Raw genomic sequence first — 24,360 nt, forward strand, 5'->3', positions numbered from 1 at the left:
CAGTTTTACATTCCATTCCCCTAACATTTGCTGAATATCTTGTTCAGAGTCTACCTGTAATGCCACTTCATCCGCATGTGATCTGTCCCCTCCAACCGTCCCATTTGCTAATGTAGTCTTTCACCAGCACTAACAGTAATGGGCTCAGAGCTGAACTCTGCTGCACTCCTACTACCACTAGGAGTCCCTCTGTGAACACAAAAAGAAAGTTTGTTTTGCTTTTTTCTCTTTTTCATCTTCAGTTGTTACTTCTTTGACCACTTTTGTCTGATACCCAGCAGTGAAATGGCTTGTTTCATTTCCTTTTTATCACCTTCTCCCACATGCTACATATATCTCTGACGTATTATAGATAAGATATAACACACTTCTCTTACTTTCTTTCATTATTTCTAATTTCACTTCACATTTAAACTGGCATCCTCCAAGCTTTCATTTGTTTACTGCAAGTTGTTTTTTTTTTTTGCTCAGGTTCTCTCACGTCTCTTGCTATTCTCATATCTGCAGATTTTTTTCAGACTGATAAGAAAAGTTGAAAGCTTTCTCTAATGTTAAATTTGACTGTAGCTGTGGCTTTTGCGAAACTTCAAGGCCTATATTACCTGTGACAGTTCTGTCTCTTATTTTCTTGTCTTTAGCTCTAACAAACTCACAGAATTCCACTAGGTCATACAAATGTCTTGCAGATGCTTTTAAAGATCCTGTTTTCATAGCACATCAATGGAAGAATGTTTGTTCATACATTACATTCCCTTTAGAAACAGACTGTTCATGTACCTTTGCTAGTACAGTCTCACACAGTAAAGGTTACCCTTAAGCAAAGGCAAAAGCACCAAAAACAGATTCAACATCTCTGTCCATAGCAGGAAAAAAAGAGTTTGCCTGAATATCATGGCCTTCCTTGTCTACCCTGACAACTGTTTTGTAGAGTGCCCACTTTTGCTTCCATACTGGTCATTATAATTGTTCTTTGAAGCCATATGGCTCTGCAGGACTGAATTTCATAACTGTAAGGTCATTTTCCTTAACCTTTTGTTTTGTCAGTCACTGCCTCTCCTGAGTCAATACCATGCCAGCATTTTGGTAGAATAATTTTTGGGGTCCCCTGTGGTACCATTGCACACTTTCTAGCTAGTATAAATGGTTGCCATGGCATGATGTTCTCTCCCTTTTTAATTTAGTCCCATTCTTATATATCTTGCAATGTATTATATTTCAGGGCAACAGAACGTTGGGAGATCAAAGCTGGACTTTATATGTTTATTACATCTATTTTCCATACAGCTGAACACTCACATACAGCACAGTATAGCATTTTGCATGGCTTGTCAGGTTCACAGCCAGCTCAGTAATGGCTGCAACCACTGCCCCATGTATAACGGGTAAAGCCCCTTTATATTTTTATACAGGCATGATCAGTCTACCACTGATCTACTGATCATCAGACATCACAGTGGCCTAATATTGCTAGAAAATGTTCTAGCCTAAAATGCCAAACCTAATGAAATTTCATTTTTCTGCAATATTTAAAACAGAAAAAATGTAATAATTTAATTGCATTTTTTGTACAAAATTGAAAAAAACGATGTCCTAGACAATAGTAGAATTTTCCCATTGCAGTCACTCTGGAGATCAGACACAGAGGGACATAATTCCCTTCAGTGTCTTAAATAATATTTGGATTTTGGTAGGAATGTGAAGTAGGTAGTCAAGGAGGATTGTCTTTTAAAGACAAATTGACACTATTGTTGTGATTACAAAAGCAAAGCAAAATGGGGGTTATCAAAAATGAAACACTGGCAACTGATTCAGGCAAATAAAATGGTAGATTCCAAATGAAATAAGTGTATTTAATGGTTTAATGGTATTTAATGCTTATGCATGAATTTGAGGCAGGAAATTATATAAGTAAACTTCCTACAGATACTGAATACAATGTAATGACAGACATACTTGACTTGATTTAACTTGATAGTCTGCAGTAGTGGCACATCAGGTATGTTATTTATATCTTATTCATATGCAAAGGAGGTGCTCTTACGCTTTGCTTGCACCTAGTGTATGCCACTGTATACTTTACTGTTTTTTATAACATTTGATCATTTTTTTATAATAATTTATGTCATTTTACTTGAATTTATTTAATGATTATATATTCATATATAGTTATGTTATTTATGATTCATGTTAGTTCACATATTTATATATTTATATTTGCCATGCATTTGATAATGTGCTTAGGAGGTGCATATATAGTGCATATGAGTACTGATAATTGTATGCCTATTAATTGCACCATAGCAACCGGATGATGCATTTTATGTGATTGGATACATTGTATAATGACCCGATATTTAAACATTATGTGTTTCTAAGTTATTCATTAGATCTGAAGAAGCTACATGCGAAAGCGCTCATCTTTGTTATCCTGTACTATTTTATTTATTAAATTTACTTACTAATCCTTGCCATGGACTGCTGGTGTGCTTTTATATAGTTTATTTTTTTTACCAGTTTACACAGCAGTGGTTTTATCTCTCTTGCAACGCTTTTCCATTTGACTGACAGTATATTTATTTTTGCGGCCAAGAGAGACATGGCTGAGGGTGCTGTGGTGGAAATCGAATTGGACTTTAATCCACATATTAATTCTAAGAATCCTGCAAATGGTGATGGCAGTAATCATCTGTCTAATTTTATAAAGGAACTGAAATGCCGCAAAACAAACCTAACTTGAAAAAGGAAGCCGGCAAGACGATAAACCTCAGCAGATGCACCAATTCCAGACACAGTGATGCTGATAAACTGCAAGTTAAAATTGTATTTTAAGCTCAACAATAATAGGCTTTTTGTCAGTGTCCCGCACCAACTTCATCAGAAAAACAAACAACACATTCCAGCTTACACCTTAATAAAAAGCTCATTAATCACATGACTACTTTGCAATTAAGCCAATACATTCACAACACCTGCTCAAACCCTTCCCTGAGACTCAACCTAACTGAACAAGCAGTAAAAGGAATATCCATACTTTTGTAAGTCATGCTGAAATAGATAAAAAATAGATGAAGAAATTAAATTAAAATCAATGAAAGACATGGAGAATGATTTATATTGCCTGAAACGCCTCCAGTGTCAGAGGTTTCACATGGAAGCCTGTTGTACGTTGAAGGTAACACCCCGGGACCTCAGGATCTTCGTTATGCCCACATATGGTGACAACACCCGCAGCTGCTAGCCAAATGGCAGCAATTAAATTTAGAACAATGTTATTCTTACGTGCAACTATTAGTAGTTTATTTTTTACCTATTGAAAAAGAGTTGACCAAATGCATCCAACGGCTGCAGGAAGAGATATACTCTAAGTATTCTGCAGCATTGGTTGATATTAAAGTGTGCGAGATTGTAGATCATGTTCATACATATGAAAGGAAACTTTTAGCCCAGAAGAAGGAGAAAATGCAACGCAATACTAGTGACTTTGCACAGAATCATGTATTCACCTGGCCAAGGGAAAGAGCTGATAGGATTGCTAATGAACAGCATAACCTAAACAGTGAGAGGAATCTGTGGAACCCACAATCTAACACAGGAAGTTCCAACGGCAGCATGGTTAGGAATGGTCCTATCACAACTGCTACAATTACCTCATTGGAGCATGGGTCTACATTGCATATACAAGATTCAACATCTATAGAAGCAGAGAGAGCCAGCACAACATCAGAAGCATCTAATTTAAAATCATACATTCTGAATGTAGATGGCACTAATGGAGGAGCTATAAAGGTGAACAGTGAACTGGCAGTATAGAGAAAAAACACAGAAAATGCACAGGTGCAGGTTTCTTCCAACCTGCCTTTGCCATATCTTCACAACAGGAAATGATCGGTGAAAGGGTTTGAGAATCAGAATCGGAACAAGGGGAGGTATTTAGGGTCCAAAGTGGGCATGAATACAATAATGTTGATGTGGAAACAAGTGCAGGAGACCTAGTATGGAACATTTCAAGGAGGACTTTGACCAAGGATGAGATCCAGGTACTAAATAAAGGTTTGTCTTTTGTACCTGCTCAGCCAGGAGATGTATCTGACACACTAATTGACCTCAGACTGTTTGCTAGGAACATTTGTTTGAAATTATTATTTAGTGATACAGATGCAACTAGTAGTAATGACCTGATGCAAGTTGGACACAAGAAGCCTAGTATATACATACCGAAGTGTCATCCTACGGTTGATACATTTGTTAAGATGTGTGAAAATGATGTATATAGCATGTTAAATAATGAAAGAAGAAGAAAGGATTTAGTTAATTTAACTAGAGTAGAACAACATGCTTTGAAATGCCTGCAAAATGGCAATAGTATATCTATCAGACCAGTGGATAAAGGAGGACAGGTAGTTGTCATGGGCAGGCATTTCTATATTAATAGTATAATTAATATGTTCAAAGATAATAGTACATACAGGCCTATAGATTTGGATGCTATTTATAGGATAGTTGAAAATACATATAGATCACTTAAAGATTATTTGGATAACGTTTTATTAACCAATGAACTGTATACATACTTTTTAGTGGAGCACCCTAGAATACCTGTTTTGAATGGTTTGCCTAAGATACACAAGGATGCGATGAACCCTCCCTTTATACCAATTGTGGCAGGGATTGGATGGCTCACCCAGCCAATTTCCATGTACCTTGACAAACAGTTCAAACCTATTTTAACTACGTGCAAATCAGTGTTAATTGATGCAAAACATTTCTTACATGATCTGTTCACATTTGTGAATGAGAATAACAGTAGAGATCTAGGGTTCTTCGTCACTATGGATGTGAAATCCTTGTTCACCAGTATACCCGATAATGAAGGAGTACACATGGTTAGAGATGTGTTAATAACCAGAAATATATATGATATTAAACATGTGGATTTTTATGTTTATTAATTGAGATGGTACTGGAAAATAATGTCTTTACTTTCAATGAATTGTATTATTTACAAACATCTGGCGTAGCGATGGGCACTTTGTGTGCCAACAGCTATGCCAATTTGGTTATGTCTAGAAGGGAGGAAAATGTTATGTATGCTTCAGAATATTATCTGTCATATATACCCTTTTATAAGCGGTTTGTAAACAATCTCTTTTTTATATGGAGAGGAGATCTATTACAGTTACATCAGTTTATTGATATGTTGAACACAAGTACAAACTTTTTGGAGTTTTCATATAAATATTCAGATGTTTCTATTGAATTTTTAGACGTTTTATTGATTAGGAGAGATAATAATACTACAGACACTAGATTATATAGGAAGGAGTGCTATCAACCTACATATGTACATCAAAACAGTATGCATCCTGACCATGTGTTCTGCAATGTATTGAAAAGGCAAAACATGCAGATTAGTCAACTACACAATGATGACAGGGATTTTGAAAGAGGACTAGAGCAGCTAAACTCTGACTTTATGTCTAGAGGGTATCATACTGATGAGATGAACAGTAAGCAAGAAATGGTCAGAGGAACGAGATTGACAACAGCTAAACCTTATTACTCCAAGCACACTACAAGGCCTGACGTCTTTAATACCAAGAGAAATACTGCTCCATTCTTTAGCCTCACATTCTCTAGTGATGAGAGGAACATAAGGGAGATAATATCCAAACATTGGACCATTTTAGGTACCAATAAAGAGATATCCTCCATTGTGGGTGATAGACCCAGATTTGCATACAAAAATAAGAAATCCATACGCCAGAGGTTATGTTTTCCTAAACTTACCAGTGGAATATCAGTTAACAATATAGAAGAACATACTACTAAAAGTGACAAATGCTCATATTGTAATTTTATAGATGAGTCGTACACATTTAGACATCCTACTAGCAATAAATCATTCACACATCTTCCAAAAGCAAACTGCAATACTAGGGACTTGGTATATTTAGCACACTACACAATATGCCAGGGTTTCTATGTTGGCAAAACTAAGCTTGAAGGAGCAAATATGCGATCATTTATATTGTGCATGTAGAGGCATGACATACAGTGCGATAGCCAAGCATATGCAGATTTTATGCAACGCACATGTATTTAAATTTCTAGTATTGGAAGTTGTAGGAACAGATGCTAGAATGGGTGACTTGATAAATAGAACCAAACAAGCAGAGATGAGATGGATTTTCAGACTAGGAGCACATTGTCCACCTGGAATTAATGAACATGTTTCAGTGCAACCTGCACTTAGAGCTAGGCCTCTTAAGAAGTAACACTCTAGATTATATATACACATTTCACTCTCTGCACTTTACCTTCATTACATTAGCTGCATAGGGTCCCTATATTGGATGCACACAGATTCCTCTACCCTATATATTTAACTTGCTTTAACTTGATAGTCTGCAGTAGTGGTACATCAGGTATGTTATTTATATCTTATTCATATGCTCAGGAGGTGCTTTTATGCTTTGCTTGCACCTAGTGTATACCACAGTATACTTTTCTGGTTTTTATAACATTTGATGATTTTTTTATAATAATTTATGTAATTTTAGTTGAATTTATTTAATGGTTATATATTCATATATAGTTATGTTTTGTATGCTTCATGTTAGTTCACATTTTTGTATATTTATATTTGCCCTGAAGCCAATAGTGTCAGCAACATGCTAAACAAAAACTGGAATTTATCACTGGACAACAGGGAAATAATGGGCATCTAAGCAAAAGCCCCAAAATCATATTCAGGAAAGGGAAGAACTTGAACAACTTATTGGAGGTTAGGAGACCCACCATAATTAAAAATCCCAGAATGTTTAAATGTCTTAGCTGTCCATACTGCAAATACATACAGGAAGGACGAAGTGTAGAAATTAATGTCAAAATGCTGAAAAGCAGTAATAGATATAATTGCCAATCCAAAATGGTAGTTTATCTTGCTTTATGCCAACTATGTCCTTCCTTTTATGTAGGAAAGACAGAATGTAAACTAAAAGATAGGATTTACGAACATACGTACAACATTTCAAAAAACAAAACAGAGAATGCATTAGCTAGACATGTAAGAGCAAACCCTAACCACGCTTTCAAATTCCGGGTAATAGAACAAGTTCACACTGACTCAAGGGGTGGACCCCTAACAGTAATTCTTGAACAGTTAGAATTACTGTGGCAAATCTGCTTGAACGCACATATTACCTCGAGATTGAATGAAATGTGCTCAATTCATTGCATGCTAAAACTGAAAAAATTGAGGAGATAAATGTTCTAAAATATGCTCTAAAATGTTTTAATATATGTGTTTTATAAAATGTTTTTCTAAATAATATTTTACATAGGTTAAATAATTAAGACTTTTTACAATGTTTTTATATCTATGTAACTGTGAAGAATAACCTTGGATGGTATTGTAGTGATGTTCCTTTAAGAGCTTGCTACTGAACACTCACATGGGAGAACTGGGAGAGGTATTTTAAACTCTAATTTGTATCTGTTTTTTATCTGAAGAAGTTCAAGTTAATATACTGTACAAAAAGTACTTAATTTTATCCAGTAAATACACTTATTTCATTTGGAGTCTACCATTTTATTTGCCTGAACCAGTTGCCAGTGTTGCATTTTTGTTTTGTCTTTCATTTTTGAGTTTTATTAGTTTGTTAAAACAGGGGTTATCATCGACTTCCTTGTGGACACAAGCATTCTTCAAGAAGGCCCATCTCTGACTAACAAATGGTGCCAAAGTCATAGTCTTTTGGAAGTCAACCATCCTGGCTAATTACTGCATCAATAAACCACCCCTATGAGTCGACCCAGTGGGAAGGGATCTGGGTACACAAGAAGATAGTAGCCTTACCTTTGACCAACATATGGCCACAATGGTTAGGAAATCTTTTTATGTTGTACTGATAAGTAAGGATATGGCATCTAGGTCCAAAGAGATCATTATCCCACTGCAATCTGCCCTTATCAGACTAATCACAGAGTAAATTTCTTTCGTTATGTACCTAACCAGTTATATGTAGCAACTAGAGTGACCTCAGAGGTTCTTTAAGCAAAGAATACAAAACATAACAAACTTGCTTTATGCAGAGTGACTTAAAGTCCTTTCCTTCTACTCAGTCTCATATAGATTGCTGAGGAGTACTCTTTGCCTACCTTGTAAGGCACACACAAACCCAACAATTATGAATCTCTTGCATATTTTATATCAAACAGTGCCAGAAGTAAAAGGACTTGGAACCTAAATTTTTGCTGTGACTTAAATAGAATATGCTGGAGAGACAGATATATGTGCCAGACAGCGCCCCTCCAATACATCAGGCTTCCCATCCATGTGAAGCTGAGTTTGTCTATTACCCAATTTAAGCACAACCAGAACCAGTAGGTGGGAAATAGAAAATTTATACTAGGCCTGGCATCCATGTCCCTTATGGACAGGAAGTACTTTAGAAATCCCCGGCCCTCAATGTCCTATTTGGATACAGGATTTTATTGTTCTTTCTGGAAATCTTGGCTAGGCTTAGAAAGGCCCCCTGGGCCATTAGCATAATAACAATCTATGAATCGATGAAGAGGGAAGTGACGGTCAGCATTTTAGTGACCACTACAGGTAGTGTTTCTGAAATGCTGAAAAGCTGCATGGAAGCACATGTATTCACTTTAGCTCTTCTTCTGACTACAGGGACAAATAATAGAATATGTTAAAGGAATTCAGATTATGTGCTTAAATACATCAATGCAGGTGGTTTACACAGTTATGCTTTCTTGTGTATTTCAACAAGACTGTGTCAAGTCTATTCAAATAACATATCTCAGATTCCCAGATGGATTGTTCTTCTGGTCTTTTTGTCACTTCCCTCTCCACTTCACATGCACAAGACAAAAAATATTTGATTATAAAACATTTGAATCTTAAAAACAGGGAGCAGAAACACAGTCCTTAGTGTGCAGTATAAGTTGAGCCGTATCTAAATATGATTTCTGTGAAGCTATACCAAGGTTGACAGCTACTATTTAAGCAATTTATGAACATTCATTAGTCTTCTCCTATGAGAGCAGTGAGGTCAAGATGCTATTTCTGCATGCTTTCCAAATAAATAATGACTATTGAATTGTTCTCTACGATTAGTGCAGCATTTTCCTGTTTCTAAAACAGCACTCTTCCTGTGCCATCAGATCTAATTACACCCATAGGCAGTCAGCGATGAGCAATAGCCCCCCTTAGGCATTACTGCTGACACAAGTACTCCTGAATGGATCATATATCAGTCTAGTCCTGGTGGATATTAACACTTGAAGTCCTTGTTTCTTCTGTCAGTTAAATATGTACTCCGGTAGTTATCAGTGTAGTATGATTCATTTATTTATCTGAATAGTGAAGAAAAATGTTATTTTATCTAATTGCTTCATTAACCTAAAACATGTGTATGGCAAGTATAAAACAAAATGTCTACACTGAATTTATATTATTCTTGTACTTGTAAGAGTCTGTTGCAGAAAATAACAGAAAAATGAGAAAGAAGTCATGATGTCAGCTACTACAAACATACCTGTTTTAGTGCTGTTCTTCCATGCTATCTTTAGGTCCCCATCTATGACCTAGGATAAGTATACCATGTACTTGAATGTACTGCAGTCACTCACCATTCAGTCCAACACCATATTCATGGGTGATTTCAGCTATCACAATATAATCTGGGATGCATACTCAACCACTAACATGCAAATTCAGATATTCCTGGCTTTTGTTAATGCAAACACTCTGAATTAGCACATCTATTGGGGTGCAAATATCCTGTATCTGGTACTAACAGGTATGAGGGAATGTTGCACCCACACCTCTCAACTGCTCAAATTTTCAATGAATGTCCAAAATTTTGTCTCACATTTTTTACTCTTTCTCATTATTTTTTTTTTTTTATGGCAAATCATTGGGATTTAACTAACTAAATAATGACATACATTTGATATTCAGACATCATATGCTTTGGAAAAGGAATAAATGGTAATGCAAAGCCTGTCATTCTAGCAACTTTCTAAGTTTAGAAGAGCAATATTTATAGTATGTACCTCATTTTGACTTGTTGCCCCTCTGCTGTTATTTTTAGCTTTGTCCAGATTTCTTGCCCTTAGAGATTGAGAGGTATGTACCCCCCCCCCTACCCAGAGTGTAATATCCTCGCTGGTCAAATCAGATAACAAAGCAGTCCTCTCAGCAAACCCCAGAAGCTTTAAGAACTTTTCCAAGGCTAACCATCTCCTATTAACTGATGACATAACTATACTCCAAGCCCCTGAAACTCAGAGAACACTGTGCCCTATGAGGAAGTGTTTAAAAAAAAAAACGTGTACAGGCATGTAAATAACTACATAAAAGCAGCAGTACCAAACCAAAATAAACTTACAACAAACTAAAAAAACAAACCACCTTGGTAGACCCCAGTATAAATAGGGTGTCTATCAAAAGAAATAAAACCCTGTCCAAAAATAGGAAGGGCTATGCCTGAAGGGCAAAAAACTCCCTCATCAGTCTGAACAAGCAACTCAGAGAACTATTAAAGTCCACCAAAGCAAACTTTGAGGCAAAAATAACCTCCCAGTCTAAGGATAACCACAAGGAATTTTTTCAGTTATGAATGCAATCTGTAGAAGAACACCCATCAGTGTCCTGAACTAACAATAAATGGAGCTCCATATACTGAACCAATGCATATAGCAAATCTGATGGCTGATAAACTTAGCTCTAATTTCACCCCTATCTCCCCCACTTACCCTCCAGGAAATACCTTCTACCATTTCTTCCCAACGGTCAGAAAAGAACAGGTCCTTACTGCATTGTCCAAAACTAAAAGTACTGCAGCAAAGGGTCCTGGTAATATATCCCAGGATGCTTCCTAAATAGCTTGAAAGATGACTTGTCAGGCCCACCAGAATGTCTATTGAACTACAGCCTTATCCTCAGGGAATGGACGACTGCAACTGTCATCTCTCCACTCAAAGGGGCACCATTAACAGACCCAACTAACCACAGACCAATAACTTTAACAAGTCTTATATGCAAGGCCATGGAGATAATCATCTTGGAACTGATAAACAAAAAGAGAAATTCTTCAAATAATTGGCATCCTAGCCTATGATCCTGAAATATTTTACTTGTATCCAGTGCCATTCATAAAAAAAGTGAGTACTTTTGTTTGTTAAATCACACTTGTTTTACTTAAGTAAATTTTAAACTAAAAGTGTTGCTCCTCTCACTGTTTGCTGCTATTAGACTGTTTGACTAAAAATTACCTACTTTGAGGGACTTGTAGTCAGTTTAATTATTTGTGATACCATTGCACTTATGGAATTCATTTTGCTGTGTTTTTACATTGAGGACTTCGATTACTCATGTTCTGACAGAAGATCTTTGCTGGTCTATCAAAGTTAGGAAATACTCTAAAGGGCTAATAGTGTAGTCATTTTATTGGCCAGATGGCTCTGTATTCAGCTAATGTTAGATCGCTTGTGTGGACGTGCTCACTGCACAGCAACAGTTAATAGTGCACTATATAGACGCAAACAGCTAGACAGCAAAGTTTAACTATAAAACTACCCTTAGAACTTTACCCAGTAACTTAGTGAGTGTAAATGCAACGATATGTAGACAAGCTTAGAGAAGCTAGTTTGCACATAGAGCAGCTTAGCACAATCTAACCTAGTCCAATGCCTAACCTCAGAGAACTCCCTTAAGAAACCTCTGTAAACCCCCATTCACACTCCATAGTAGTCTGGATAATATGGATATGTAATTTCCAAATGACTCTGTAGCCAGCTTGATAGAAATGGATATCTTGAGACAATGTACCAATTGTCTTATGTTCACCCACAACCATTTAATCATTAAAGAAACAGGCACGGTATGCAAGAGATGTACATGCACAATTTCACTGCAGGCAAAAATCACGCATACAAATAAGGGTGTCTAAAGCACAAACACTACGTCTACCACACATAGTGTCCACCACACACATAGACCAGCTTATGCCGAGACACTTAAAAGAAATCTTCGGAAATCTCTAAGACCTCCTAATCTTACAAACTGTGATGCTTAACCTCAAACTCAAAAGCACCCACCAAAAGCAACACTAAACACTACATATACACCTACATCCAGTTGAGCCCCTGAAAGCAAAGCCCGTAAGGTAATCAAACACACTACCCAGTACTCCAGTCATAGGGAGCTCTATTGTATGACACAGAGATGCCCCACTCATGAAATTGAACAAACAGAAAATAAAAGTTAGTTGCTTATCAGGAAATAGGATCCGCCTAGTTATGCACACATTCAGGTCACTACACCACAGGAACTAGTGTGATTTTATAATAGTCTATGCGGGTGTAAATGACCTGAGACACACCACCCTGAACTATATGAAGAGAGCCATTATTGAACTCTCAGTATATGTGTTTCAGACTGGTATGTACCTTTCACTGAGTAGCATTTTACCTTCACCAAGGGTGATCTCGCAATATGTACAAAAGATGACTGACCTTAATAAATTGGTCTAATTTATGGATCACTCTAGGGGGTACAATATTTGTCAGCATGGGAAGACATAAATCCACACCCTTTGCCAAGGATGGTCTGCACCTGTTCTACTCTAGGGTTATAAATATTGGCAAAAACTATGTTTTCCCCCATAAAGCCTTTTTTAAGCAATGCCAAATTGACAAACCTATCAACACAGCAAATAAAACCAAAAAAACCTTAAGGTGTTACTGCTCAATGCTAAGAGCTTAAACAACAAACTCCATACCCTTTAAGCTCTCTTCACTCTGGAGAATATAGACATCTGTGCTGTTACTGAGACAAGGTTTAAAGTTGCAGAGAGTACTCTGGCAATGCAAGGCATCAGTTCCTTCCACACATTTGGACCATAAACTACACTGACAGGGACAAAAAGGCTGAGAAGTCTCAGTCTACAATAACAACAAGTATTACCTCTGTGTTAACTAAACAGAATGATGCCCGGCAGTTTATCTATGTGCCAATCACCACAGGCGCAGTCCCATACCATATCTTAGCAAACTATAGGTCACCCTTTATGTCCCAACAAACCCAAAGTTCATATTTAGACCTACTGGAGACACTCACCATCCAACCAAATACCCTATTCATGGGGGGCTTTAACTACCCCTATGAAGACTAGAAAACATACATGGCCTTAAACTTGTAGTGACATAGATTCCTGAACTTTGCTAGCACAAACACTCTCGACCAGATAGGGCACACATTCACTAGAGTTTTATACATACTGGACCTGATATATGAAGTCTCTTTACACCCAACCCCACAGTGTTATGTCCTCACTGGTAAGGTCAGACCACAAAGCTGTTTTCTTCAAACTAAAAATCAACTCAGTAATCCCAATAAGCCCTGTAATAGTTAGGAAACATTCCAAAGCAAACTGTCTCCTGTTAAGTGAAATTTTGTCAAAATTCAATACCCTTTCTAACCCTGAGTTCACAACAACCTATGCAAGACTGTTCACAAACTCCCTCTAAAACCATGTAAATGGTTGTATAGAGGCTGTTGTACCCATCATAAGCAAATCCAAAACCATTTCAAAAAAACAAAACACACTGGTGGAATTCTAATATAAACTAGCTATACAAACAAAAAAAGTTATGGATAAAATTAGGAAAAGCATTAGTCTGACTAGTTTTATATGAAAAGCAATGGAATGAATTATCATAAAATGATTAACAAAGACACAGTCAACCTCAGGATACTGGACCCTACCCAGTTGGCTTTGTAAAAGGAAGGTCATACCTACTGAACCTAGAATAATTCTTTCAGAAGGTCATCAAGGCAATGCATGAGGGGAAATAGTACATACTGCCTATCTCATCTGGGCTATGGCATTTCATACAATACCACACTTGGGCACTGTGGGCAAACTGAAAGAATTGGGCAAAGACAGAACCCATGAAGTCAGGATCACTGAGGCCATCTCCACAAAAAGAATGGTCACATATGCGTCTCTCAGGGCACTGTGTTGGGCCCATTCCTTTTTGGCATCTAATTCTTAGAGGTCAAGGCCAATGTCATGGGCCTTTGGCTGGCCAGGTTTGAGATGACTGCAAACTAGGAGCTATAACAGATTCCCCCCATGACACTAACAGCTTGGAAGAGGGTCTAACACAGATAAATGACTGGTGCCAACATCATGTGTTAAAACTCAGTTCCAATAAATGCATTACAGTAAATTTTGGGAAATCACTACCCAGGGATATTATGTCATTGATAAAACACCCTTAAGAGTTGACCCATTAGTAAGGAATTTGGCAACATATGTAAATAGTAAACTGGCCTTTGACCAGATTATCATTTACATAGCAAATAGTAATCTGGTCTTTGACTAACACATGTCCAAGGTAGCAATAAAATCATTCTATGTTGCTCAACTTATAAGTAAGGGCATGGAATTCAGGTCCAAGTAAGTCATAGTGCCACTAAATTTAGCCCTTATTAGACCTGTCACTGAGTAAAAAGCACCCTTCAGTATGTACATATACAACAGTTAGAACATCCACAAAGGTTCCTTACCAGGAGAATCTAGACTATAAACACATTGCCCTATACAGATTGCCTTAACGCAATACTAGGTCTCCTACAGACTACTGAAAGGTGATCTGTACCTGGCATGCCAGGCAACCTTTGATCCAGCTCTGATGGACCTTTTGCACAGCCACAAAATGAGCAGCATCAGAAGTACTACATCTAAAGATTTAAATTATGCTTACGGCATAAATAGAACATGCTGATAAGACTGACACATTTTTCGCATTCTCTAGAATAGGCTTCCCATCCATGGGGAAGCAGAGTCCCTCACTAATACTATTTAAGCATAACCTTGATTAGTGGATGGGAAATCAGAAATTCACCCCACATCTTATCCACATGCCTCTGCTGGATAAAGACAGACAGACAGAAAACTGAGTCCAAACTGACTTACTCCTTCTATATAACATTTAACAATGTCCTAACTAACATTCGTTATAGAAAAATAGTTAAACAAATGAGTGGTAATATAGAAATTCAAATATAAATTCTATACAATTATTTTAACTTTCAAAATAATCAAATTTACATCATTATTAGAAAGTGTAACATATGTAGAAGCATCATCCAACATTTATTTATTTATTTATTTCACATTTGGTTACCGGGAAAGTCTGACTGGACACATACCCTTTTTCAGTGGAGGACAGAGGAGAAAAGCTGCAGGAAAAAGTATTAAACATGTCATTAAAATAAATAATACAAGTAAATTCTAGTAGCATACAAAATCATCAATAGTATACAAGTGAGCAGTACAGTCATTCAGAGAAGATAGTAACATGACATGTGATGCATGCATTTGGACAGAGAAAAAGGCAAGTTGCAAAAGAATGAGGAAAAAAAAATAAGTATGAAGTGTAATAGCCCCAACTATGACAGATGTGGGTACATGTACAGAGCTCAGAGTTATCCAGGATGGGAGCAGGAGCAAAGCCAGTTATACGTAAGGTGAGAATTTAGCAGCTTTTTAAATGTCTCAAAGGATCAGGTAGATGAAATAAAGTTTGGCAGTCTGTTCCACATTTTGGGAATACAAGAGAAAATAAATTTCCCAGCTGACTTGTTAGCTTTGTTGTTTCTAACATCAATTTATCACAGGAGCTGAGGGGTCTAATAGTGATATATGGTTGTATAATATTTTTGAAAGCAGGGATTTTATCAGGCTGGTGTAGAATTTTGTGGGTAAAGGTAAGTTGTTTATAGTGCAGCAGTTGAGAAAGTTCTAGCCATATAAGCTGTTTAAGAGCAGTGCAGTGATGTGACCTGTGTGTATATTTCACTCATACTATCATACTGTAACATATGGTAGATATAAGAAGTATACACACCCCTGTTAAAATGTCAGGTTTTTGTGATATAAAAAATGAGACCACAATAAATCATTTCAAAACGTTTCCCACCTTTAATGGGACCTATAACCTGTACAATTCAATTGAAAAACAAACACATCTATTAGGGAAAAAAGGGTCTATATCACATCGTCGAACTTGTATAAGTTTGAACGATGTAATATCGAACCCAAAAGTCTGAAATGCAAAAATATCGAAGCCACGGCACACCGATTTTTTTCCTTGGGAAAAAAATCGGTGGGTCATTTTTGGGGCTTTGCTATTTCCTCCACTGTGGTGCCATCTTGAAGTTCATATATTTAAGTAGGGTGTGTGTGGGGGCACAGCCCTCTATGTTGGGGGTGTGGGGGGGCAAAGCCCCACAATTAAGTTTTAGTTTAAGATTTATGTTTTTTTTTTTTTGTTAGGGAACAGTGATTTTTTTTTTTTCCCTGGGGGAAAAAAATCTCTGTTCTGTGTGCTCGTTATTGTGTGGTTTTGGAGTTTTGGGTTCGATATTACATCATTCAAACTTAACTTTGACGATGTGATATAGACCCGGGGAAAAAATATAAAAAATAAAAAATGTACACTAAGCTGGTTGCATAAATGTGCACCCCCTTAAACTAATACTTTGCTGAAACACCTTTTGCTTTAATTACAGCATTCAGTCTTCTTGGGTACGCACCTGCCATCAATTAAAGAGATTCTGATTAATTCCAAATAAAGTTTAACTCTCCTAGTAGGATTTTCCTGACATTTACTCAGTTGCCTGCTACAACAAAAGCCATAGTTCACAGAGAGTTTATAAAGCATCAAAGGGATCTCATTGTTGAAAGGTATCAGTTAGGAGAAGGGTACAAAAACTTTTTCACAGCATTGGATATACCATGGAACACAGTGAAGACAGTCATCAAAAGTGTAGAAAATATGTGACAACAGTGACGTTGCAAAGAAATGGATGTCCCTCCAAAATTGATGAAAAGACAAGACATAAACTGGTCAGTGAGGCTGCAAAGAGACCTACAGCAACCCTGAAGGAGCTGCAGGAATTTCTGGCAAGTAATGGCTGTGTACTACATGTGACAACGATCTACCGTATTCTCCATATGTCTGCCCTATGGGGTAGGGTTACAAGATGGAAGCCTTTTCTTACACAGAAAAACAACAAGGCCCAGCTAAAATTTGCAAAACAATATACCAAGTCTCCCAAAAGCATGTGGGAAAATGTGTTATGGTCTGATGAGACAAAGGTTGAACTTTTTGGCCACAATTCCAAAAGGTACGAATGATGCAAAGACAACACTGCATCACCAAAAGAACACCATCCCCACAGTGAAGCATGGTGGTGGCAGTATCATGCTTTGGTGTTGCTTTTCTTCAGCTGGAATTGAGTCTTTAGTCAAGGTGGCGGAAACTATGAACAGTTCCAAATACTAGTCATTTTTGGCCCAAAACCTTCAGGTATCTGCTATAAAGATGAAGACGGAGAGGTATTTCACCCCTCAACAAGACACTGACCCAAGCATACATCCAAATAAACAAAATAATTTCTTCACCAGAAGAAAATTAAAGTTTTCTAATGGCCCAGCCAGAGCCCTGACCTAAATCCAACAGAAAATCTTTGGGGTGACCTGAAGAGGGCTGTGCACAAGAGATGCATTCACAATCTAACAGATTTGGAGCACATTTGTAAGGAAGAGTGGGCAAATATTATCAAGTCAAGATATGCCATGCTGATAGACTTCAACCCAAAAAGACTGAAGATTGTAATTAAATCAAAAGGTGCTTCTACAAGCTATTAGTTTAAGGGTGTGCACACTTTTGCAACCAGCTTATTGTACATTTTTTATTTTTTATATTTTTCCCCTAACAGATTTGTTTGTTTTTCAATTGGATTGTACAGGTTATAGGTCACATTAAAGGTGGGAAAAGTTTTGAAATTAATTATTGTGTTCTTATTTTTTTATATCGCAAAAACATGGCATTTTAACAGGGGTGTGTAAACTTTTTATATCCACTGTATACATATTATATATATATATATATATATATATGATATATACTGCATCATATATTATCATGCTGTCTGTATTTCACTCATACTATCATTATAGTGACTATTATTCATAACTACAATTCCTCCTCCTTTATCAGCTGAACAGATTTCAATATTTAAGTTACATTACAGTGAGTTCAAAGCATGAAAAAGTTCTTTAGTCAAATTATAAAAATTAGCCTTATTCTTACATTGAAAGAGGCGATAAATGTCACATTCACAATTATTTAGAAACGCCAATACAAGTGGTGGATGAATCAGCATAAAAACACTAGGTTTCTTTAAAGTTATTTCATTAGAAGAATCAGATTCCTATACAGGAAAAAGTAATTTAAACTCATTACAGCCAAATGATGCCTCCAGCATTTCTGCAGTTACCTCCTACTGCTCCTCTAGGCATCAGATATTACTTGTTTATATTTGTATTAATAATTCCAAAACCATGATATGTACAAGATATCAGAATATTTTATCATGGAGCATACATGATGGCAAACACAATCGTATTGATATTTGACCTATGTCAATGAGTATTTGTTAGAACTGTAAGGTGAAACATTCATATTTTAAAGGCTTAAGCCACACCCACTGGGAGTTAAAGGTACAAACTCAAAAGAGCGGTACTGGAGGGAATGAGTTAAGGGTGACATTTAGAGCAAATAGCCAAAGCTCAGTTAAAGCTTCAGTGGCATCTGCTCTTTACAAAGGAATAAATGATAAACCTTTAACTAAAACTTCTATTTCATAATAATTTAACTCACAAGTAGAGATGTTATGCACCAGAGTTAATTGTTGCTTAATATCTGCACCATGTTGCACATCGAATTTTTTTCCGATTCTTCCTCTTTCCTTTCTTGTGCAATGAGAACTGCACTTGTTGAAAAGGGTATTCAGGAATTGGGAGTGGGAGGCAAGGAAAATCGGTATTATTCAAAATATCCACGCTAACTGTTAGTTCATGTGAGTGGAAGCTATAAGTTGTAACTATTCATTACTAGTACAATCTCTGCTATGTTGCCCTTTGAAAATCTTTGCTTCCTTGGACCAACTAAAGATATTGCAGTTTGAAAAGTCAGCCCAATCACTGGCTTATTTACTTTTCTGATAGCGATCAATTGTTGTTCAAAAACCTGAAGATTATCTCAAATTTCATTAATTTACCAGTAGTCATGGCATAAGAATCACTGGTGATATATTCATACATTTCCTGATTTTCTTTTAGTAAGTCTTATTCAACCATTTTGGAAAATGTATTCACCAAAGTCATGAATTCAAATCTCACCTTCAGATTCAGCTGTTGCCACTTCAAAATACATAGAAAAACTGATAGCACTCCTGTAAGACTAGACCAAGTGGGAAGGGACTTTGGAACTCAGGCTGACAGTAACCTGACCATTGTTCATCGTGTGCCCATGGTGGTGAGAAAACCCTTCTACACTACACAACTTATAGGTAAGGACATGGCATCCAGATCTAAGGAGATCATATTCCTCCTATGGTCAGTCCTTATTATACCAATAACCAGTTACAACGCAGCCTTCATATGCACCTGACCAGACATTTGCGACAGCTGGAGTGGCCACAGAGGTTCCTTATTAAAAGAATACAGGGCGTAAATAACATGTCCTATGTGGACTGTCTCAAAGCCCTGCCCCTGTACTCAGCCTGCTACAGACTACTGAGTGGTGATTGGTATGTAATGTACAAAGCATTCTGCAATCCATCCCTAACGGATCTGCTACACACTTGCAAAAACAAACAGCACTAGAACCACCCAATTTAAGGATCTAATCCTTGTCTGTGACATAAACAAAAGATGGTGAACGGACGGGTATGTGTCGCATAGATTATTCCTTCTCTGGAACAGACACCCATTCATGTTCTTCCCTAGGACTATTGAAATGCAGTTTGGCCCAATGGATGGGAGATCACAAGTTCACCCCGGCTTGTTGCCTGTGTTCCTTAAGAGCTTAAGTTGCATAGTGGCACATGGAAAAAGGGTGATGAAGGCACTGACGTATACAGGATACCCCCTGATCCACTGTGTGAGGGACAATTACTGTGTGGGTAGGTGTGACCTGACCAACAATGATACAATGCCAAATGTCCTGTGATTGTAGGAAATAACTATGTACCATACTGCATGTAACAGCTGCCTAAAGCGGTCACGTCAGGATAGAAAAAATGTAATTCGTACAAGAAACAGGCTAACAACTAAAGTGCTAAAGGTATAGGCTCACAGCTAGGAAATTAATGAATGTTCTAAACCTGCACTGACCGTGGGTATGTGTTGGCCTAAACAATCTGGTGTCCCCAGAATATATCCCAACCTATACATATGACAATGTTAACCCTACTAATGGTCAGAGCATTCGCACAATAACTGGCCAGCCTCTTAACCACTCACAAAAGCCAGTGACCTTTGGAGGAAAGGTGTTGAATGAGAATGACTACTTACAACAATGAAGAGTAATAGACGCATTTAACTGCAGAAAATTAGTAGTATTACGAGTCTGTCAACATGTTCCAAGTTAATAGTACTAATATGGTAGAAGTGTCCATGATTGTCCCTGAGTTGTCATAGCCTTGTCCCTGTCACTGTAGAAACGAGTCCTCGAGTATCACAGAGGTCCGTACACATATGTACACCAACCAACTGTCACATCTGTTGACAGGACTATTGCATACCTGTAGTGAATTTATAACCGATGTCCAGAATAATATTCATTGTATCTATAAATGAATGAAATAGTCAAATGGGAAGGGAAACATGTGGAAACCCCCTCCCACCTTGCATTATGTAGTGCAACCACTCCCCGCCCTAAGTTATGTAGCGCCAACCTAATAATGTGGTCAGAGGTGCCCAAACACCTGCGTCTGTAAACACAGGTAGAATGTTAAAATATGGACTAACTCTGTCCATGTGCTACGTCTGATATCTGAACAGTGCCAGGGCAGTTCTAGTCACCAGTCGGACGAGCCTAAACCCAGACCAGCAAATGAACACCCTGCCAATCAAACAGACGTATGTGCAAGGACTATAAGCGTAAGAGTTCTGAATATCCTTGGAGTGAGTAGACATGCAGCACGGGTCCAGAGCAGTAGGAAACAGGGAATGTCATAAGTGTAGTACTGTGGTTTTCCCAGCAGGAGAATGGATGCCTGCTGTGTAAGGGAAGTGGTGAGGCGTATGTCAGAGTAGCTATGAACCATGGGTATACATATAAATGAGGCAGAACAACAATAGTGTAGTGGTTAGAGCATCCGCCTAAAGTAAAGGCATTCCCGGTTCAAGTACGACTATGGCACATATTAATTGTGTAATGAATGCCTCTGTGCTGTAAAACCAACATTTATACATGTAAAGATGACCGCGTGTCTCGCATGGGGCCGTTAACCGGATTCCATCAATCAAAGTGGTACTTTCATAAGGAATAAGGCACATGTAATCCCAAAAAAGTGCCAGTAAACATATGTAACTCAGAATAAGTAGATGCAAGTGCGCCTGCGCAGGTGCATGCAGCTTTTAGCATAGCAAATGTATGTTGTCTTGTACAGCTGTAACTTTTAGATAGATAGATAGATAGATAGATAGATAGATAGATAGATAGATAGATAGATAGATAGATGTGTGTATAGATAAATATCCACAGACATAACAGAAATATGCAATTATATATCTATCTATATATCTATATATATATATATATATATATATATATATATATATATATATATATATATATATATATATATATATATATATATATATATATATATATATATATATATATATGTGTGTAGTAAGGAATGCTGAAAGACGAAATCAAACATAAGGGTTGCGAAGGGAATCTAGAGCAAGTAAGGAATTATAAAGTGCTCGCAGCATATGTCAGATAAAGCTGCACAAGTGTGAGTAGAGCACTGCTATTCACACCAGAGGCAGGGTTATACCAGTGGCCATAACATCATTGAAGTGCTACGTCAACATTGTAAACAGATGGAATGTAGTACATGTTGCGACCACCTACACTTGTAACCCGCAAATCGTTCATAATCCATAACACCAGGAAAGGCACGTATGTGTAAATATGAATGGATGCTGAGCCTGTGAATACACGAGGTGGTACAAAATGTGTGTAGGGCCCCAACGCTCTGGAGAGGGCAATGTGTAAAGGTGTGTCATGGCTGCGATAACAGGTGTATAATGGCTGGTATGCATGGAAACTCAACACGGGTGTGCTGGAGAAACTATGGATATGCGATTATGGACACAGGAGTGCTAGGCTATGTTGGGCCAGTTGCAATGGAGCGGCCCGTGGAGGTCAGCTAGTACATAGGTGCGATTCCCAGATAGAGCGTCGTCTGCGTGGAGACATGAGTGAATGGGCGTATCGTTGTTGGATGTTGTGTGTCAGGGCTGGCAGCCTGGCACGTAAAACCTAAACGCCACCAATGAGCGGAACGGAGTTCTGCTGTGACAACCCCAAACCGGGAAATGCAGAAAGACACAACTGCATGCAGACATCAATATGGTGATGTACAATCGCAGTAACACAAACACTCATTCTATTAACATTAATAATATGAATTCAGAAACAAACACAGTAGCAGGAATAACAGGCTGCGCATAAGAGTAATAGGTCGAATGACACTATCACATCACACTTATCAGCGGCACCACAGACATGAAAAATGTGTGACATCTGTCCGCTGTATAACGTGCAGTATACTGATCACAAGTTCACCGGAGTGAATTGTCGGTGTCATAATGACTAAGGCAATAGTCTGCGGTTGAAGCAGAGATAAAACCCAATACGCATGTGTAAGTGTCTATGTCTGGGAAATGTATAGGTTAAAAGACACACAGATGTATATATAGATAAAAACGTATATATATATATATATATATATATATATATATATATATATATATATATATATATATATATATATATATATATATATATATAGATTTATATGCACATATACATTTATACAGATATATATATACATATATATATATATATATATATATATATATATATATAGACACAAAGATATACTACAGATATATATATAGATATATATATATATATATATATATATATATATATATATATATATATATATCTATACACACAAACAACAGGTATTGATATATACATATACACACAAAACAAATATGTCATTGTAGATATACACATGTACATAACTAGGTTACTTTACAGCAATTAGGGGTAACATATATACAGCCCGGGCATATGTGACTGGGAGGTCCAATAAATAAACATTGTACCCCCCCCCACACCGCCCAGCTAGGCTGGTCAGACATACAAACAGGCAATAAAGATTACTACACTGCTGCTGTCCAAAACACCGGGAGGAAAATAGCAGTGGGAGAGATCTGCAAGGTCTACACTTTAAACATGCATAACGGTGTCCCTTGCGGGACCCCAAAAATTCAGTGTATGTGTCAACCTGGTATCATTGATGTGGGCAGGATGTAGGTGTACATGGAACAGTAGGTTGTGCAAGTGTGATAATACATGAGTTGACAAAATGTACGACATGTGTCCCGAGATGGGGAGAGTGGGCAATGTGTAGGGGTGTGCTCATACCCCAGCTGCGCTCACAGTAAGTATATGTCATGAGTGCTGTAGAGGGGTGCCAGGTAGGTGGACCATGGGTATGCAATAATGGGCTTAAGTGTGCAGGTGCTGGTTGGCAGAGATGTAGTAGGCCCACCCAGTGGAAGTCATTAATATTCCTATGTGGGCATAGCAGATGCCTATACGTCCCAAACCTGAAGAGCACATCTACCGGATATACTGTAAACCATCGGGGGAATACATAGAGACCAAATCAGTGCCATGTACCCGATTAGCATGGACGTCCATAGTTATGAATCAGAATGTAACAAAGTTCAAATAAACACTTCCGGAACTAGTGATATTAGGTGGACAGGTGGCGGAATACAGATAATGACAGATAACATGTACGAGTCATAAACGGCATGTACCTCAACAAACGTGAATGAATACATGTGCTCTGTGACTGTCAGTGTGTCTGTTTAATAGAACCAATCATCTAAATGTGTCCCACAGGGTGTTATGCAGTGTTCCTGATACAGTGTTCATTCTCCCCCATTGGTATGTGAGGTCTGCTAGTGATGAAAGTGCATAATTTGATGACCACCTCAGGTAGATGATAGCATAATAGATGGTTTCACACCTGTACGCCTGTGAGTGACACACTCATCTGGGCAGTTGTGTCCTGCAAAATGAATGTTATGGCACATGGCCTGTGAGTTCGGGAAAGGAGGCCATATATTGTGTGTGGTGGTGTCAGAAATTAATTTG

Source organism: Protopterus annectens, chromosome 15.part0 (genome assembly GCF_019279795.1).
Source record: "Protopterus annectens isolate FY-2018-M chromosome 15.part0, PAN1.0, whole genome shotgun sequence".
Lineage (NCBI taxonomy): Eukaryota > Metazoa > Chordata > Ceratodontiformes > Protopteridae > Protopterus > Protopterus annectens.